Source organism: Eleutherodactylus coqui, chromosome 1 (genome assembly GCF_035609145.1).
Source record: "Eleutherodactylus coqui strain aEleCoq1 chromosome 1, aEleCoq1.hap1, whole genome shotgun sequence".
NCBI lineage: Eukaryota > Metazoa > Chordata > Amphibia > Anura > Eleutherodactylidae > Eleutherodactylus > Eleutherodactylus coqui.
Window position 1 is genome coordinate 126,749,076 of NC_089837.1, and position 12,704 is coordinate 126,761,779.

The window sequence follows — 12,704 nt, forward strand, 5'->3', positions numbered from 1 at the left end:
GTGCCCAAGATTCTCATCTGTTACCCAGAGTTGTTACAAAGAACACCTCTCAGTCTGGAGGACTCAACATCTCAATGGAATACAAGGCCAATTTATTGATTTCAAGACAAATAGTGTAATATGTATTGCAGGGAAGTTCAATACTCACTTCTGAGTTCTCCCCTGAATTACAAGTGATTGCTTAACCCCTTAGTGACCTCCCTATCATGTTTTTACATCCTGCCGTTGCAGGACGTGTATGGAGGGAGATAGCACTGCTATCTCCCTCCATACATAGCGGGTGTCAGCTGTTTCTTACAGCTGACACCTGTGGGCAACAGCCCTGTTCAGCCGCGTGGCCGATCAGGGCTGTTAACTCTTTAAATGCCGCTGTCAAATCTGACAGCGACATTTAAAGCCCCAGAACGATGTTTGGGGGTCCCATATGGCCTCTCCGCGCTGAGATCAGGGGAGCCGTGCAGATGTCATGGCATCCGGAGCCTTCTGAAAGGCCCCAGGGCTGTCATGGCAGAATGTCTATCAAGCCATCCCCGTGGGTTGGTTTGATAGGCTGCCTGTCAGAATGCAGTATGATGTAATGCTATAGCATTACATCATACAGCAGGATCGATCAGAACATCACATGTTGTGGCGCCCCCTGGGGGCTAAAATAAAATGTATAAATAAGAACAATAAAGTTTTATTAATTATTAAAAAAAAGTTATAAAAGTTAAAAAAACTCTTTTGCCATATTTACAATAAAAAAAATCTAAATAATAAAACAAAAATACATATTTGATATCACTGCGTCCATAAAAGTCTGATCTATCAAAGTAATGCATTAATTACTGGGCACGGTGAACGACATCTGAAAAAAAAAAAATAATGCCAGAAATGCACTTTTTTGGTCACCCTGTTTCCAAGAATAAAATCTAATAAAAAGCGATCAAAAAGTTGTATCTATTTAAAAATTGTACCAACATAAACTACAGGACGTCTCCCACAAAATGAGCCCTCGCACAACTACATCGGCAGAAAAATAAAAAAGTTATTGTGCGCAGAAAATGGAGACAAAAAATATTTGTAAAAAATTAAATATCTTTAAAATATATATAAGTACAGTAAAAAAAAAAACTACGTAAGTTTGGTAACATAGTAAACTTTATTCTATGGGTCATTACAATATCATGTCATTTTTGTTGCCACTTGTGCGCCTTAGAAACAAGATGCACCAAAAGATGGCGGAATGTAGTTTTTTTTTCATTTTACTCCACTTACAAATTTTAAAAAGTTGTTCATTACATTATATGGTACATTAAATAGCACCATTGAAAAATGCAACTCGTCCCGCAAAAAAACAAGCCTTCATACAGCAACGTCCATGGATAAATAAAGGAGTTACGATTTTTTAAAAGGGGGTAAGGAAAAAATGAAATTCGAATAAAGCAAAAAAGTGTGGTCACTAAGGGGTTAAGGTCATAAGAGTGGGATACTCCTTGATCAATATACAAGTTGTAGTCAAAAACACAGATAAAACGCCATATCTCAATACTGGTGTGTTATATTGAAGTAACAATAGCCTACTTGAATAGGAAGGCATGAATGTGCTATAGGGTGGTAGGGCACACAGGCTCCTGGGGGCCCCGGAACACGGATTTTATTTGTGTTGTGGTAAGAGAATAAAGCCCATTTGCAAAGTTGAAGAGTGGCATGTGAGAAGCTTATGACAAATGATCCTTCTGATTTGAAACACTTAGAACTCATGTTTAATGACACTCAGATGCTTGAATTTGATATCAATGGAAACAGAAACTAAAAAAGTTTTGTTGCACAACTTTAAAAATGTTTTCCACATCACTTGATCAGTGTGGCCCCCTTTGTCACTCGACACACGTGGAGCCTGCAGTCATGTTCCTGCCATACATGTTGTAGCGTATCACGATTGACTGATGCAATGGCTTCTGTGATGCGTACTTGCAGATCATCCATTCCCCTAGTGACGACTGCAGCAGAATAAATTTTGGGGGTCTCATTCAGCAAAACTATCTAATAGAGATGAGCGAACGTACTCGGTAAGGGCGATTTCGCAATCGAGCATCGCGATTTTCGAGTACTTCACTACTCGGGTGAAAAGTACTCGGGGGCGCTGTGGGTGAGCGGGGGGTTGCAGCGGGGAGTGGGGGGAGAGGGAGAGAGGGCTCCCCCCTGTTCCCCGCTGCTACCCCCCACTCCCCTCTGCAACCCCCTGCCCCACAGCGCAGCCGAGTACTTTTCACCCGAGTAGTGAATTACTCGAAAATCGCGGTGCTCGATTGCGAAATCGCCCTTACCGAGTACGTTCGCTCATCTCTACTATCTAACAGTAAGATGGTCCTTGTTGCCCATAGCAACCAATCACAGTGCACCTTTCATTTTACATCAACAGAAATGATGTAAGAAACCTTTGCTGTGATTGGCTGCTATGGAAAACAAGGACCATCTTATTATTAGACAGTTGTGCTAAATGAAAATTTTTATGCTTCTGTTTCCATGGTTTCTGTTTACCTATATATGTATATATGATGTATGTTGTCATACCTAATAAATACATGTAAACGTTAGAGCCTAGTTGTGTGTACTTCTGATCAAAAGTTAAATAAAGTGCTGAATTTTGGGAAAAAAAAGTAAGCTTGTCTTCTTTTTGTTTCTCTTACATAACTGCCCACATGACATATGAGCGTGTTTGGTATATTTTGCATTATTATGGCATGCTTGTCTCTTAAAATTGGCATACTTTTCCCTTTTCCTACACCATATAAAAGGTTCTTCTCCCTCCGCTTTTCCTCTTATCTCTCTTTCAAATGAAGGCCAGTTTATTTAAAGGGAATGCATCATCAGAAAGTATGGATGACTACAACCAGGTTTTTATGATTAACACATTGTTTAATATTTCATGGTGGAGGCATTCTCTTAGGGCTTCTTCAGACGGGTGTATTTTTCATCAGCATTTTGTAAGCCAAAACCAGGAGTGGGTCCAAAATACGGAAGAAATGCAAATCTTCCCATTACACTTTCTCTCTGTAAGTTCCACTTCTGGTTTTGGCTTAAAAAAATACTAATGCAAAAGACACCTGTGTGATGAAGCTCTTAAAGGGGTTGTCCCGCTGTGAAGAGTGCATGTAAGCACTTCTGTACGGCCATTACAATGCACCTTGTAATATACATTGTACATTGTATATGAGCCATACGGAAGTTATATACAGGAGTGCCCCCCCAATTCTTACCATTCCGTCGTCCCTGGATACGACAAATTCTTCCAGCCAGCTTCTCCACTCGTCGGACATGCGCAGTAGAGATTGCTGGCCCGTTGACGAGCCTGGCATAGTTCACGCATACGCAATAGCTGCATTCAGGCCGTGATCATGCTTCACTCCTGGACAGCCCCGGCGAGGATCACAAGCATCCAGCAATGACAGTCAAATGGTGGAGGGTAACTATTACAGGAGGGGGGGGGGGGGGGAGACTGAGGACGGGGGGTGCTGTCACTGTACTTGTGGGGGGTGCTGTCACTGTACTTGTGGGGTGAAGGGCGGGGAGTGCTGTCACTGTACTTGTGGGGGGCGCTGTCAATGTACTTGTTTGGGGAGGGGCTGGGGTGCTGTTACTGTACTTGAGGGGGGCTAGGGGTGCTGTGATTATACTTGTGGGGGGAAGGGCAGGGAGTGCTGTCACTGTACTTGCGGGGCCGCTGTCAATGTACTTGTTTGGGGAGGGGCTGGGGTGCTGTCACTGTACTTGAGGGGGGCTGGGGGGGCTGTCACTGTCCTTGTGGCGGCAAGGGGTGGGGTGGTTCTGTCACTGTACTTGTGGGGGGGAGGGGCAGGGGGTTCTGTCACTGTACTTAGGGAGGGGTGGGGGTGCTGTCAGTATACTTGGGGGGAGCGGCGGAGGTTGCTGTCAGTGTACTTGGGGAGGGGCAGGGGTTCTGTCACTGTACTTGTGGGGGGAGGGGCAGGGGATGCTGTCACTGTACTTGGCGAGGGCTGGGGGTTCTGTCAGTGTACTTGGGGGGAGGGGCGGGGGGTGTTGACAGTGTATTTGTGGGGTGGTGGTGCTGTTAGTGTATTTGTCTAGGGAAGGGGCGGGGGGTGCTGTCAGTGTACTTGTGAGGGGAAGGGGTGGGGGGTGCTATCAGTGTATTGGGGAAGGGGCAGGGGTGCTGTCAGCATACTGGGGGTGGGTGCTGTCAGTGTACTTGTGGGTGGAAGGGCGGGGGTGCTGTCAGTGTACTTTGGGAGGAGGTGGGGGTGCAGTCAGTTTACTTGTGGGGGGGGGGGGGCGGTGCTGTCTCTGTACTTGTGCGGGGGCACTGTGTGTGAGCACTGTGGAAGCATGTGTGGTGTTACTTTCACTTTTATTTACTTTCAGAGGCAGAGGATTATGATCTCCTGCTACTGCTGTGACAGCTCTGGCAGGATATTCCTTCATCTCCCCGGCATGTCCACTCATCACTGGACACTGTGACACTGTGAAGCTGGGGGCTTGGGCAGGAAAATGGCAAATGAAGTTCAATGTTGAAAAATGTAAGACTATGCACATGGGCAGGAGAAACGGATGCCACCAATATTCGATTAATGGAGTACCGCTGGGAAAAAGTGATATGGAAAAGGATCTGGGGGTATTAGTGGATAGAAGACTAAACTGGAGTAACCAATGCCAGTCAGCTGCTGCAAAGGCAAATAAAGTCTTGGGGTGTATTAAAAGAGGTATAAGGGCGAAGGATGAGAACATTATCCTTCCATTATATAAGGCACTTGTCAGGCCTCACATGGAATACTGCGTACAGTTCTGGTCACCGGTGCTCAGGAAAGATGTCACAGTGCTTGAGGGGATTCAAAGAAGGGCAACTAAACTAATACATGGAATGACGGGACTGGAATACCCAGAGAGGCTATCAAGATTGGGATTATTTACTCTAGAAAAAAGACGGCTAAGGGGTGATCAAATAACCATGTATAAGTACATGAGGGGACAATACAAGGATCTCTCCCATGATCTGTTTACACCCAGGACCGCGACGGTAACAAGAGGGCATCCGCTACGATTAGAGGAAAGTAGGTTTCATCACCAACATAGAAGGGGATTCTTTACTGTAAGAGCAGTTAGACTGTGGAACTCTCTGCCTGAGGAAGTGGTGATGGCAAAATCCATAGAGGAGTTTAAAAGGGGACTTGATGTCTTTCTGGAGACGAAGGATATTATAAGCTATAAATCTAAGATTATTTGTTAAGCCGTGTATACAGGCAGGTAGGAACTATTAGGGGTTGATCCAGGGAACAGTCTGATTGCCATTAGGGAGTCGGGAACGAATTTTTTCCCCAAAAGGGCTAATTGGCTTCTTGGGCTCTTGGGGTTTTTTGCCTTCCTCTGGATCAACACAGGAGGATAGACAGGCTGTACTAGATGGACATTGTCTTCATTCAGCCTTACATACTATGTGACAATGTAAAGCAGCTTGCGTGCGGCAAGCTGCTTTAGAATTCTCGCCGCTGTCATCTGCCTGCTCGGCTTTCAAATCCCCCACTGTCAGTGGTGTGTAAGTAAGCGCTGTGATTGGATTGAGCGCCGGCCAATCACAGCCGGTGCTTGATCCAATCACAGCGCTTATGGCGGGGGATGACAGAGCTGAGCAGAGAGGACGGCGGGGGATGACAGCACTGAGAATTCAAGCAGCTTGCCGCACTGCTACTGGGAACACAGAAATTGAAGCAGCTTTCCGCACCGCTGCCGGGGACACAGACGTCGGCTGGGACGTGAGTATGGAGTTTTTTTTCCCCCCAGTATATACTCAAGTATAGCTCGGCTTATACTCGAGTCAATAAGTTTTACCAGTTTTTTGTGGTAAAACTTATTCACTTGGCTTATACTCGGGTCGACTAATACTCGAGTATATACGGTATATATTTTTTCCCCAGTCGTCTCCACGACAGCACCAATTGAGATTGCCTTCTCCTGATAGGACAGGAACACACTGAGAGGTTAAAAGCTCCCCCCCTTCCCCACTTTCCTCAGTGTCTTCCTGTCCTGCCAGGAGGCAGGATCTCTGAGAGGAGCTGGTGAAGAAGCCAGCCAGGATTACTTACAGACAGATCGGAGGGCAGTGGCTCAGCCTGTCCTCCCTTCCAAGCTAGACGACTCCCGGGACGCCACATGGGGTGGTAACCCCGGGCCAGGTTCCTCCCGCGGCGGCCCATGGGGGGTACAAAGCGGGAGCCTCAGTCCCCCTCGTCCTCCCTGCAGAAGTTAGAGCACGGTGCTCCAGGAAGCCCTTCGACGGCGGGGGGTGGGGCACCGCATCACGTTCCAGCACGATGACGTCATCGCATCTGCATCAAGAGCGGAGGGGGCGGGGCTTAGCGCAGGAGCGCCAAAATTTTAAAAAAATAGGAACCTGAGAGAAGCCAGAACAAACCAGCACTACAGGTCGCAGGGTGTCTGCAGCACCGGTACAGTAATGAGTGCTCCAGCCCCAAAGACAGCTGAAACCTCAGCCTCAGCGGCCGTAAGTAGCCAGTGCGGCAAAAAATACAATGCAAATATCCAGTGTATTGTGTATGGAAAATTGCATATTTACCCGCAAAAAATGCTTTATTTGTCAGGGGGATAAAAAAGACATCACCCCCAGAACAAAACTCAGAAAATGCGTGGAATGCGGGATAAAACTGCCAGCTACGTACCAGAGGCCTCTATGCAAGGCATGCGTAGCTAGGCTAGTTAAAGAGGAATCAGGAGGACGTTAGGAAGCTGGTGAAAGAAGAGGTAGATCAGCCCTAACGTCACAGCTGGCGCCGCCAGCGAAACGCCAGAAAAGGGCGTATGTTCCTGACGAGCCTTCCGACTCCGAGAGTTCTATCGGGTCGGAGCAAGAGGAACAGGCGGCCGAGGAGTCCTCAGATTAGGAGGACTACAAAAAATACTTATTCCATCAGGACGACTTAATGGAATTGATTAAGTCAGTCAGGGCTACACTAAAAATGGAAGAGCCCAGAGAACCACGTACCCTACAAGATGAGATATTTGGGGGACTAGGGGAGAGGCGCAAGCATACCTTCCCTGTCCACAAGAATATCACCAAAATAATTGGCCGATTTTCGGGCGATTTTCGGGCACCGGTCTCGCGATTTGCGGATGCGCATCCGTCATGCAATCCGCAAATCGCGCGAAAAAACGCCCGTCTGACTTAGTCAGACGGGCGTTTTTCGCGCGATTTGCGCATGCGTCCGGCAAATTTTTATCGGACACATGAGCGCTTTTTATGCGCTCGTCCGATAAATTATAGAACAGAAATCGCAGATCGCACCTATCTGCGATTCCTGTTCTCTTCTCTATATGCGCTCAATGGGGCCGGCGGCAGCAGCTCCGACCCCATTGAGAACATATAGAAGAGAAATCATTCTTCTCTGCCATAGCTGTAACAGCTGTGGCAGAGAAGAACGATGTTAGCCCATTGAATTCAATGGAGTCGGCTGTATTGCTGGCTCCATTGAATTCAATGGGCTAACATCGTTCTTCTCTGCCACAGCTGTTACTGCTGCGGCAGAGAAGAACGATCTTTATGCTGACAGTGCGGGGGGGGGGGGGGGGCACTCTTGCCGGTATTGTGGCTTTATAGTGGGACCTGTGAACTTGAGATGCAGCCCAACATGTAGCCCCTCGCCTGCCCTATCCGTTGCTGTGTCGTTTCCATCACTTTCTTGAATTGCCCCGATTTTCACAAATGAAAACCTTAGCGAGCATCGGCGATATACAAAAATGCTCGGGTCGCCCATTGACTTCAATGGGGTTCGTTACTCGAAACGAACCCTCGAGCATCGCGAAAATTTCGTCCCGAGTAACGAGCACCCGAGCATTTTGGTGCTCGCTCATCTCTAGTAATCACCCTTTCTAATTACACAAACATACAATATACTACAAAAGTGAAGTATTGCAGTATATTGTAGAAGCAATCAAACACCAACTACTTCAAGTCACCTATGAGGACTAAAAATAAGTTAAATCAATTTTTTTAGTCAGCTCAACAAATAAAAAATATTGAAAGTTTAAAACCCCCCTTTTCCCATCAAAACAAAAAATTAAACATATTGAATATTGGTGCATCCATAAAAGTACATGCAATCTTATGGGTTATTGACATAAAATTAAACCAACTTCATTGAATAAAAACCCCATTTTTGGAGATAAAAGGACGCAGTTTAGTTGGGGAGTTTTCTTCCCATAAACCAATATCATCATGTAATAATGCAAACCAATACTTGGTCACCATGACACAAGTAACCATATAACCTATGAGAGCATCATTCTACTAACTTTGTAATAACTTAAATGAGGACTTAGTCCTACCAACTCAAGTCCCCATCCCAACCAAAACCACCCTCTTAATCGAATACCGCAACGGGGTAAACCAAAGGGTTGGGAGGACGGGGGAGCTTTTACTTGGATTTTGTAACTGTCGCTGAATCGCTGACCTCCAGGGTTCTTATAGAACGTTTTTTTCCCTTCATTTTACAGCCAGCCAATCAGTCCTTGTTGCTAGGCCAGCAATTCTGCTCCTTTTTTTACCTCCATTTCTGCGCTGGCCAATCGGATCCTGTTGTCAGGTCAGCTGTTACCAGGGCAGATAATCAGGAATCTTCTAAGGATGATCTCATCTGACCCTGAAATGAACTCAAGCACAAGGTGAGATACCTAACCATCATTACTGAGGGTGTATATATTATACTTACCATTGAACGCTCAGATCCTATGGAACTTTTCTGCCTAATAGTCATCAATCTATTAAAATAACAAATTATTTATCTGGAACAGTGAACACGGTTAAAAAAAAATACATAACACCAGAACTGCATTTTTTTAGTCACCCAATTCCAAGAAGAAAAATAAATAAGTAAATCACTATTAGAAAGTCATATGTGCCCTAAAATGGTACTAATGGAAAGCACTGGTTGTCCCACAAACATACAAACATGTGCTCACACAAGCCTCTTGACAGAAAAATATAAAACTTACGATGGTCAGAATATTGAGACATAAAGTAATTTTTTAAAAGTAGTACAATGAAAAAAATGGATTATACCTACCTGATAATCAGGTTTCCAGTAGTCTCCACGACAGCACCAATTGAGATTGCCTCCTCCTGATAGGACAGGAACACACTGAGAGGTTAAAAGCTCCCCCCCTTCCTCACTTTCCTCAGTGGATTCTAACGAATTGCCGGGGTAGGAGCTCAACTTAAATTTTTTTCTTTTAACCGGGTTTTTTTTTTTTTTTTTAAATAAAATTATATTATATATATGTTTTTTTATATTATATTATATAGTTTCTTTTCTATCAATTTAGGGGGGGAAGGTATGGGTGCTGTCGTGGAGACTACTGGAAACCTGATTATCAGGTAGGTATAATCCATTTTTTCCCCAGTCGTCTCCACGACAGCACCAATTGAGATGTACCAACTAAAGTTTCCCTAGGGTGGGATTGCTGCCGAGAGGACTTTGCGGCTGAAGGCCATGTCCTCGTCCTGCTGCACTTTTAGGCCTCCTTCCCACGAGCGTGACGGGCTCCGCAGCGTAATATTCCGCTGTGAAGCCCGTCACGGCGCCCCCCAGAGCCCCTATACTTACCTGCGGGAGATAGCGTGAAATCGCTTCCCCGCCCACCGCCGCGCGTCACCGCCCGTCACCGCCCACCGCCCTCGCGTCACCAGCCGTGTCACGTGACGCGGCCGGACCGCGTCATTTGGCGTCATATGACGCTCGGCGGTGGGCGGGAAAGCGTTTTTTCACGCTATCTCCCGCTGGTTACAGCGGGAGATAGCATGAATGGACGGCTTCCATTGACTGCAATGGAAGCCGTCAGTGCGTACAGCCCGTCCTCACCCGCAGAAAATAGAGCATGCTGCGGGTGAGGACGGGAGAAATCGCGGTGCGTAATTCCGCGGTGGAATTACGCATCGTGAGCATTGTGCTATTAGGTTCAATAGAACCTAATAGCTGCGGGCAACGCAGCGGATTTTCGCCGCGAATTACGCGGCGGAAATCCGTTCGTGGGAAGGAGGCCTTACCCTATAGTGTTTAACAAACATGTTGGGTTTCTTCCAGACTGCGGCTTTGCGTATCTGCTCGACCGAAGCTGAGCTATGTTCGGCCCATGAGGATGCTACTGCCCTTGTAGAATGGGCTTTAAGAGCTAAGGGGATTTCCTTCCCGAGGGCTTTATAGGACTCTATGATGGCCAGGCGGATCCACCTGGCTATAGAGCTTTTTGCTGCTTTGTTCCCTTTATTTGGGCCACTGAACTGGACGAACAAGTTGTCGTCCCGCCTCCAGTGGCTTATTATGTCTTGGGACCTATGAAAATGTGATACTACTTTTGGCATAAACGTCGGGTCCGTTTTAAATACTAATTTGGTGTCCGAGATTTTCAGGAACAGGTGGCGAATGGACAAGGCCTGCAGCTCGCTAACCCGCCTTGCGGAGGTGATGGCTACTAAGAAAATGGTCTTGATAGTAAGCATTGTTATGGGTAGTGCTTCGATCGGCTCGAATGGTACCGTTGTCATGGCTCTTAGGGCCCAATTAAGGTTCCAGTCTGGAAAAAGATTTATGGGCCTAGGCCGTAATCTAGTTGCTGCTGCTAGGAACCTGTTGACCCATCTGTTGTCTGCGAACTTTGTGTCACATATGGCGCTAAGGGCTGCGACCTGGACCTTCAGGGTGCTTAGAGAGAGGCCCATCTCTAGGCCCTCCTGCAAGAACTCTAAGATTAGAGGGATGTCCAGGATAGAATCCCCGCGATCCCTTCCCTGTCTCCATGAGGAAAACCTTCTCCAAACTTTCTGGTAGATAAGGTGGGTAGTCTTTTTTCTGCTGGACATTAACGTTTCTACTACTCTCTCTGAGAATCCCTTCTCTTTTAGTGAGGATTCCTCAAGAGCCATGCTGTTAAGTGGAGCTTGTCTAGGCTCGGATGGCTCAGTGGCCCCTGCGATAGAAGATCTGTCCAGGTAGGGAAGATGACTGGGTCCTGGACGCTCAATGTTGCTACAAGACCGAACCAGCTTCTTTTGGGCCAGAAGGGGGTCACCAGGATTAGTGTGCATACCTGGGTTCTGAAATGTTGTAAGACTCTGGGGATCAACGGCATAGGAGGAAAGGCGTACACCAGCCCCTCTCCCCAGTCTTGGCCTAGGGCGTCTACTGCTGTCGGACGATCTCCTGGCCGGAGGGAGAAGAAATTGCTTACTTTGGCATTTTCCCTTTTTGCGAACAGGTCCGATTGTGGGGTCCCCCACTGGTTGATCAGGATTCTGAATGCTTTCAGGGAGAGAGACCATTCTCCTGGGTCTATTTGCCTCCTGCTGAGAAAGCCCGCTTTTTGGTTTAGCGTCCCTTCAAATGGGTTGCCGTGATCGAGAGGATCCGGCCCTCTGCCCAGTGGAAAATTTTCTGTGCGATGTTTTGCAGAGCGGGAGATCTTGTGCCCCCTTGGTGTCGTATATGGGCGACCGCGGTGATATTGTCTGACAGTATCTTTATATGCTTGTCCCGTAGCGAGTTCCCTAACTGCTGTAGGACCTGCCATACGGCCTGTAGTTCCCTGTAATTTGAGGACTGTTCTTTTGTCCTTTGAGGCCATGGGCCCTGAAAGACCTGGTTCCCCACATGCGCTCCCCATCCCCAGGCGCTTGCATCCGTTGTGATGCGAGTGGCTGGGTTTTGTAGCCAATGAACCCCTCTCCGCAGGTTCTCTGGGGATGCCCACCAACGCAGGCATGTTTTCACCGCGCTTGGAATGTACATTCTTGTCCCTAGAGAGGACCGCTTTTTGTCCCACGTGGATAGGACTGAGGCTTGCAGGGCTCTGGTGTGAGCCTGGGCCCATGCCACTCCTGGAATGCATGAAGTCAAGCTTCCCAGGAGAGACATGGCTTCCCGAATTGTGCATAATCGTCTCCGTAAAAAGGTTTTGACTAGCCGTCGGATTTTTTGTATTTTCTCCTCGGGTAGGCAGGAGCATTGCGATTCTGAGTCGAGCGTTATACCCAGAAACGTTTTCTGTTTGTCGGGATCTAGGCTGGATTTTTCCCAGTTTATGATCCATCCTAAGGATTGGAGAAGTTCTAGCACTATCCTCAGGTGTTTCGTTAGGAGTTCTCTGGACTCTGCTATTATTAAAATATCGTCTAGGTAGGGTACTATTAGGACCGACTTCTTCCTCAGGTAGGCGGCTACCTCTGCCATAATTTTGGCGAAGATTCTGGGTGCTGAGGAGATCCCGAAGGGCAGGCATCTGAATTGATGGTGCTCTATTCCTTTGCCCATATCCACTGCGAACCTTAGGTATTTCCGGGACCCCTCGTGGATCGGTACGTGGAAATAAGCATCCTTTAAATCGATGGATGCCATGTAGGCTCCTTTGGGAATCAACTTTATCGTTGAAGAGATGGACTCCATCTTGAATTTTCTGTATCTGATGCAGGTGTTCAGAGGTTTCAGGTTCACTATCATCCGCTGTTTTCCACAGGGTTTCCTTACTAGGAAGAGCCTGGAATAATGGCCCTGGGTTTCCTCGTTTTGCGGTACGGGGGATATTGCATTTAGTTGTTGCAGGTCCCCAACGCTTTGCCTTAGTAGGTGTAACTGTTGTTTGGAGCCTCCAGTGATAATGAATTTTCTTCTGGGGAGGGACAT